Raw genomic sequence first — 8407 nt, 5'->3', positions numbered from 1 at the left:
ATACAGTCATGGTTCTATGACAGTCGTTTATGGATCCGATTTAGATCAACCTCCAGGAAGAAAGACCCATGGTTGTATTTGAACCCCATGTTGAGGAGAAAGACTCTTCCACTGCCCCTTTCTATGTTTCCATGGTAATCCATTAGTTCCTACTGTATAACTCTATGCTCAACTTAGAAGCTTCTCATAATATGATTCCCTTGTCTGTCATGGAGCAATTGGGGCTAAAAATAACAAAACCATATAAATAGATGTACTCCTTTGATTATAAGAGAGTAAAATGTCTGAGGATGATTAAAGACCTGGTGGTCAGTTTGGTTCAGATTCTTATAAAAAATGTTGTAATTGATATTGTAGTTGTTGACATCCCTACAAGGTTTGATATGCTTTTCTCGAGGTCACGGGGATAAAAAATGGGGGGTTCTATCAAACTGGATTTCACATATTTCACCATTTCTATGTTTGGTGGAGAGGAACGTCGACTGTATAGATATTCAAGATTTTTTAAGACAATTACAAGGGATGGTTGTTCAAATAATGCTCTAGTGTATCTAAAGAGAATGATTTATCTTGTTTCCATTAGAGGAAAATGACCAAATCATGGATGAAACACAAGTGGAATGTTCCATCTAGCTAAATAAATAATCATTAGAGATTAATAAAGTATGGAATTTATACTTTGATGGTGCTTATTCTAGGAAACGAAATGGGGCAGGTGTGTTGTTGGTGTCTCCAGGAGGCAGACTGATTCCTCTTTCTTTCAAGCTAGAATTTGAAGCCACTGATAATGTTGTTGAATATGAAGCTTTGTTTTTAGGGATCCAAGTTGCTATAAATCTCAACATTGGGTGCTTGGTAGTGTTTGGATATTCAGAGATGGTGTTGAAGCAAGTGGGAAATCAATGTAAAACTAAACATATAATATTCAAGGCTTATTGAAATGAGGTATGGGATTTGATTGAATTTTTTCTCTTAGCCTTTAATATCCAATTTTTTCTGAGAGATAGAAATCGAATGGCTAATTCGTTGGTTGTAGATGCTAGTAACTTCAAGCCTCCTAAAAACCCCTTGCTCAGATACAAAGTTGAGGTAAGGTTCAAACCTTCAATACTACACAATGTCAAGTATTGGCAGGTGTTTGAAGATGAGGAACAAATCAATTTTTTCATGGAGGTTATTGGATATTTTTCAAACTCAATGATTGAACAAGAGAGTGAGGAAGTAATAAATGAACAACAAAGTTGGTTGGTGGAATTGTAAATTCAATTCACAACATTTACTTGTCAAACTAGGGCCTTGTAGACTTTAAGGCATAACACAATTTATGCCAAAGGTTCTGGAAAAATTCTACAAATTCTACCTCAATCCCAAACAATGAAATCAATCAAGTTCAAACAGGCTTCAAATGAAATTCTTGTCTTCTATTCCTGCACTATTCACATAGTAACACCAAAACCACCTCCAGAAACTGGATCTCCACACAAAAATAATTAGAGACTCTTCAGAAAAACATTTCACCCTAAAGAAAAAGAACTCAAGACTTTGATAGCACAATTAATCAAATAAATACTCCATTCGTGTACTACGCAATCATTTAAAATACCTTGTTCATGTACTTAAAACAATATTTGTTCTCGTACTTCCAAACAAATATTTCCTACATTATGTGACACACTTAATATTCTAGTGTTAAAATAGAAACTATGCTCAAGCTAAAGTTGCATTCTAAGATTCAACACACACTGTATGATAAATAAAAATCAAACCTTAAATCACAATAAATAAATTTTATTAAACAATGAAACAAAAAGAAAGAAAGATGTCCCACACTTGTGCTTGCAACATAAAGAAATATTTACCAAATTCAGTCACTCACTGCTCTAGTTTTAATTGAAACTCTCTTTCAAAAAAAAAGAAAGCTTATGATAAATTTCACTATAGATAATCTCATACATAGACTAATAGCTTATTAATAGAAGAAACTTTGTTCCTACACTAAGGACATCAAGGCATCTAAGGTTTTCATTTTGGGTTTCATGAAACCAATACCACTATGTATTTTTTGAATCACAACATTATAATAAAAAATAATAAACCTTCAGCCACATATCATTTTATATAGACGTCGAAGTCATTAAGGTTTTTAGTACAGTCCCACAACCATCGATCATACACCAAAAATAATACTCGATATAAATAAATCAAACATAAACTTGTATGTTCAGTTGTGAAACAAAATTTTCAATTAAAAAGAAATCTTTTTTGTCACATCCCAATTTACAAGTCCCAACTTGTTATCAAACAAACAAAACTATTGCGAATCTGAAATCTAGGGTTCACACCTTGGTTAAAGAAACAACTTCAAAAATAAAGTTCAAGTCCTGGATCATCACAAGCAACATAGAGAAGCTCTAAACATCCTATTCAAGAAATAATTCTTCAGGAAGGAAACAATCTTCATATCTAAGCTATTTTCCCCTCTTCAAAAAGAAATACACAAGGTCCCTTGTTTTACACATGCACCCAACACTAGCAATCGAAAGAACAATAACTGACACTGACTTCAATGCATAACACACCACACAATGAAACGATTTGAGGGAAAATGAGTTCGGTTAGTTGGGCCCTAGCCATGGAAGAACAATTTTGTTTTATAAGCCTGACATTAAGCTTATTTAATGAATAAAAATTATCTTCCTAGTATATTGAATAAAATGATAGATCCAACTCCAAAGGAGGTGTTGGCGATACAAGTTTTCAAAAATCAACACTATTACTTGTCCATAATATCACTAACCTATCCATTCCTGTAACTATATATATTGTAACTATATATATATATATATATATATATATATATATATCATATAGTCTCTCGGCCATGTCAAACTAGTTACAACAATATATCAACTGACTTCTAACAATAGAAACCCTTGCACTCTTTTGTTTTACTCGAACTACTTTCAGGAGGCCATCTAAAAAACCGTGTTGAAGACCAGGGGCAAGATAACATGGTTCTTCCTTGATAGATCACCAAATCCTCAATCAACTTCTTGAAATCAACAGTCTCCCTCCTTTAGTGCAGGAACGAGATTAGTGCAGGAATCTTGGGATATCTTCCTGTACCACAACCTTCAATTTAAGATTAGTGACAACTACTGCAAGAGGTTATTTTAGGTAATACGAAGGTAATATTTTCATTAAAATATCAATCTAATTAACCATTCTAATACAAATAAGCAATATTTTATCCATTATCCCAAAGAAACATAGAAAAGGTAAAAAATATATGCATGGAGGATTATTTGGCTTGTAAAATAGAGGTTAAGGTAAGGGTTTTTAGGTGAAAATTGGAACATTTATAAGGCCTAACATTCCCCCAACCTCATCTTGTTGTGTGTCCTCACACAACCTTTTTACTAACCTCTGCAAAAAAAAAAATTTAAGATCTTGCCTCCTTATTTCTGAATTTGAGTATTAATTCTCAAACCCTCAATCTGGATCTTTTTAACTTGACTTTTGAATCTTCTTGCACAAGTTACAATGTAAGCCACTTCAATCCTCCATTTCTTAAACTTTCATCCTATGCAACCAATTCCTCATTCCTAATTGTCAATAATTGAAATTTGAGTTTTAATGCATCTATTCAAAACCTACAACTCTTGAATATGTTGTTTTAGCTCTTGATTTTCATCTGTATTTTCCTAACTATGTATATTAGGGGTAGACTCCTTCAATTATTCCTCCTTTTTCTCATGATCTCCTTCGTAATTCTTCCTCTTTTTCATTACAATTGCAAGAAGGATAAAATCCTCCTTCTCTTATTCCTTTTGTTGTTGAGTTTCTCTAGGAGTCACTTTCGACCTTTTAAATTTATCCATCATAGATATCAGAGGAACATCATCCTCATATTCCTCTCGTCATTGCTCCTGACAGGTATCAGGGGTAACCAACGCCACCCTGCTAAAAGATATATTTTCTTCATCAAGCTCATGTTTCTTCCTGCACATTGAAAACTTTGTCACTAGTCATTCCATTATTTCCTTCAGGGATCTCTAGTGGGGGTTCTCCCATAGAAGCGTCATCTGACTCAGAGTCTAGAATAACTTCTACTCAGGAGAACCAGGAGGCCCTGATGTCTTCTCATGTTATTTTTCAGCAATGCTCTTATCATTCTTCGAGGTGGTTTTCACACCACAACTTCAGGATTCATGCCTTTCTTAATGCTTGAGCTATTTTCCTTTTCTTGTTTCTTTTCCTCAGGCTAGGTAATTCCAAGCTCTTTAAATTTTTTGTACTTTCTTACTAGTTTTGATTCCTCATTCCGAAGTTGAATACCCTTGGATTGTTTAACCTTCCTATTCTTATATCCCTACTTATTCTTTATATCGATCACACTCCTGATGTCTCCATTCTGATATAATTTGAGAAATTTCTCCCAGGTAGAACCCTAATTCTTTAATTCCTCACTGATTAAAATATTTATCAACCCATAATGACACAATTTGTAGCCTACCTAGTTTTCTGAAGCTTTCTGAACACTCCTAGACATCTTGGCTAGGCTCATTAATAGAAAATATGGAAAATTGATTAATTTTCCAGATTCAAAGTGCATCAAGAGGCAAATGTGATATAGGTAGGTCATAGAGTATCTACCTTCGCAAGTCAGGAATTTCTGCAAGATGTATAACAAATGTTTCCATTTCTCTATCATCTCATTCCTCACCGCCCCTTTCTTCCAGTCAACTGTGCATCCCTTCTTTGTCAAAACCATGAACCAGAAACCTTTCGTTACCTCACCTTTCTTAAACCATTGTTCCCGTGTGACAGGTAGCTTGGTGGATTGAGAAATGAATTTATATGTTAATTCAAACCTCAGTGAACCTATAGCCACCCTCTTCCCATTAAAAGTCTGTGCAAAATCCTTGGAAACACTTGAGTCATAGCCATTGAACTTATGCAGGAAGGGAAGCCATCTTGCTTCCTACAAGATGGGAAGGCTTGCCTCATACTCTATCATTCCTTCAACCTCTTTGACATAGAATGGTTTGATTCTCACTGGTGCCATGTGCCTACGATGCCAATTCAACCTGCAATCTAACAATTTTCACAATTCAAATTCCTTTACACTTGTATTCACAGATCGACATAAAACCACAGTTAAATTTGGATAGTGTAGGAATGATTTCACTTCAAGGCTCACACAATTCCTTTACTGTGCATTCATTAAGATATGAGCTCCTCCCTCATCTTATTTCCTACACTGACACCTCATGCTTAATTCAAGATAGTAGCTACGACGCATAAGGTATGAGGTTTAGTTAGAATTCAGCATGGCTTGCAAATCACGCATAAAATCAATGATTAGTGTCAGTATTTGATAGATAACGGCTAGACAGGTAATGATCCTAAGGCATAAAGATTTAGATGTTTAGAGAGTGGTGAATTTTCACATGATGGAAAAGGAATTCGGTTAGTGATGACGTTAAGACATAATGACAAGGATAGTAGTCAATCCTCTATTGATGCATTTCGTCCTTAATAATGATATTCTATGGTTGAATGTTGCTATAACAATAAAGGATGACTTATAATGCTGTTTTTGATTCCTCAAGGATTTGTTTCATCCTGATACAGTCATGGTTCTATGACAGTCATTTATGGATCCGATTTGGATCACGGCCTCCCTACTGAAAAGCTTTTGGACCACCAAAAGTTGGTTTTCTTCTCCAAAACCTCTTATCGTTCAAGGGCGCCCAAATCAATACCGCCGGTTTCTAGGTCATGGGTCGCACCTTCGTACGTTGGCACTTTTTGTTTCTCTTCCCGTGGTTCTCTGGCTCGCAACGTGACCAAGGGCTTAAGACCCTTGCATTTCGGCCCTATTCTCCCAGCAATGTGCGATTAGCACTAGGTACTAATCGCGCATCGAAAATTAGCTCCTTTTCCCATTTCGGGGCTCCCAGGGGCTACATCGACCTGCTGCGCAGTCTCCATGGGCCTCGGTCAGCGAGCTTTGATCGAGGTCCTCATCGTTCCATGCCAGCTGCCATGGCCACTGGTTCAGCGTGTTTCCAATTGCTGTTTTTGATTCTTCAAGGATTTGTTTCATCCCGATGCAGTCATGGTTCTATGACAGTCATTTATGGATCCGATTTGGATCACGGCCTCCCTACTGAAAAGCTTTTGGACCACCAAAAGTTGGTTTTCTTCAAGCATCGGCTAAGTGAGGAAACTCTTGTCTCACTTGTCCAATCTCAATCCACTTCGCACTGCTCGGCTTCAAACCTTTAAGCCTAATCCTGAGGTATTCCACATGTCCACTGCACATCATCCTTACCTTCCTGTCCAACACTATGTCTTCCTGCAGCTCATTAAGATATTCAGGTAGCAAGTCATCAACAGAAGGCAATTAACTCTGTTGTTCAGGGTCCTCAATCATTGAAGGTTCAAACAACCTCAAGCAAACTACATTCACGACTGAGTAGATGTGCATGTAAGGTGGCAGATCAAGGTGAAAAGCATTTTCACCAATCTTCTCAAGTATTCTGAAGGGTCCATACCTGATAGGTTTTAGCTTCTTACCTTCACCTTGCATCCTGTCCTTGCTGATATATAGCCAGACTTGGTCTCCAACTTGAAAACTATGCTCCATCCGATGCTTATCATGCCTAGCCTTGTACTTGGCCTGGCTCTTTTCCAGCTATTCCTGTGTTGCCTGGTGGATCTCCTAGATCTATTCAATGAACCTAGTTGCTCTGTCCACATCACTGTGTCTATCAACCATGGTATCTTTACCAAAGACAAAATCCAAGGGAGACCTTGGTATGAAACCAAAGCAGGTCTCAAAAGGAGATCTCTGGGTAGAAGAGTGTTTGGCTCTATTGTAAGCATGCTGCACATAACACAAGTGTTCATCCCAAAGCTTAGGGTGTTTGCTGCAATATCCTCTCAGTAATTGGATCATTGTCCTGTTAACTACTTCTGTCTGGCCATCTGTTTGTGGATGAAAACCTGTGCTTTTCTTTAATTTGGTGTCCATTAGTTCCCACAGATTGGACCAAAACTTTCCCACAAATCGAGTGTCTCGATGGGATATAATAGAAGTGGGTAATCCAAAATGAACCAATGCATGTTCAAAGAATAACTTTGCAGTTTGTTTAGCTGTAATCTGTTTACTACAGGGTATCAAAATATACATTTTGCTGAACCTATCCACAACAACATATAGATAATCATGACCTTTACTAGATTTAGCTAGTCCTCCCACAAAATCCATGGAAATGCTTTCCCAAGGGTGAGAAGGAACTGGGAAGGGAGTGTATAATCCTAGTTTTTTGTTGTTGGGCTTGCTTTTTGCACACATAGCACATCCCTTTACATATCGAGAAACTATCTCACTCATTCTTGGCCAATAGTAGAACATTTGCAGCTGTGCAACTGTTTTACTTACCCCAAAGTGACCTAATGTCAGAGAAGTTTGTGCTTCCCTAATTATCTTTGCTCTCTCAGTTTGTGGAATGCAGAGCTTCCCACAGTGATATAAGAGTCGGTCCTTCACATGATAGTCCAATTCTTCTACTCTTTCGCCTTGACTCAAAGTTGCATATACATCTTTAAAGTCCATGTCCTGAGCATAATATTCTATGTAGCTTCATGTAGCACAAAATTATGCTTAAGTATGGTAGATGCATTTATAATGGGTCTAGATAACATGTCTACAACCTTGTTATGTATTCCTTTTTTATATCTGATGACTAAATGAAACTGTTGTAGAAAACACATCCATCTGTAATGTCTTGATTGTTGCAACTTAGTTTGGGAGTGTAGACATTGAAGTGGCTGATGATCAATATGTATTACTGTTTCTTTGCCCATTAAGTAATGTTTCCACTTTTTCACACTCTGAACTAATGCATACAATTCCTTATCATATATAGGATAGTTGACTACTGTAGGATTAAAAGTCTCAGAATGATAACATATGGGTTTATCATGCTGTGTCAACACTGCTCCCATGGCATAGTCATTGGCATCAGTTTGGATCTCAAATGGTCTTTGTAGATCTGGCAGTGCTACTACAAGTTCTGTACTAATTTTTTATTTCAAGGTATCGAAGGCTTTCTGCTGTTTGCCTCCCCACTAAAACACCTTGTTCAATCCTGTCAAAGCATGTAAGGGAGCTGTAATTGAGGAAAAATTTGAAATGAACTTCCTCCAATACTGTGCTGCTCCTAAGAAGCTTCTCACTTCTGTAGCAGACTTGGGTTTAGGCCAGTTTACAATGACTGCCACTTTAAAGGGATCTATTTTCAATTCACCTCCCCCTACTATATGACACAAACAATTTAGAGACGTTTTGCCAAATTCACATTTGGAAAGTTTAACATAGAGTTTTTCTCTTTTC

Source organism: Pinus tabuliformis, chromosome 8 (genome assembly GCF_031772625.1).
Source record: "Pinus tabuliformis cultivar Carrire ecotype Pingquan chromosome 8, CPIR1, whole genome shotgun sequence".
Taxonomy (NCBI): Eukaryota; Viridiplantae; Streptophyta; class Pinopsida; order Pinales; family Pinaceae; genus Pinus; species Pinus tabuliformis.
Note: the sequence above shows the minus strand (reverse complement) of the source record.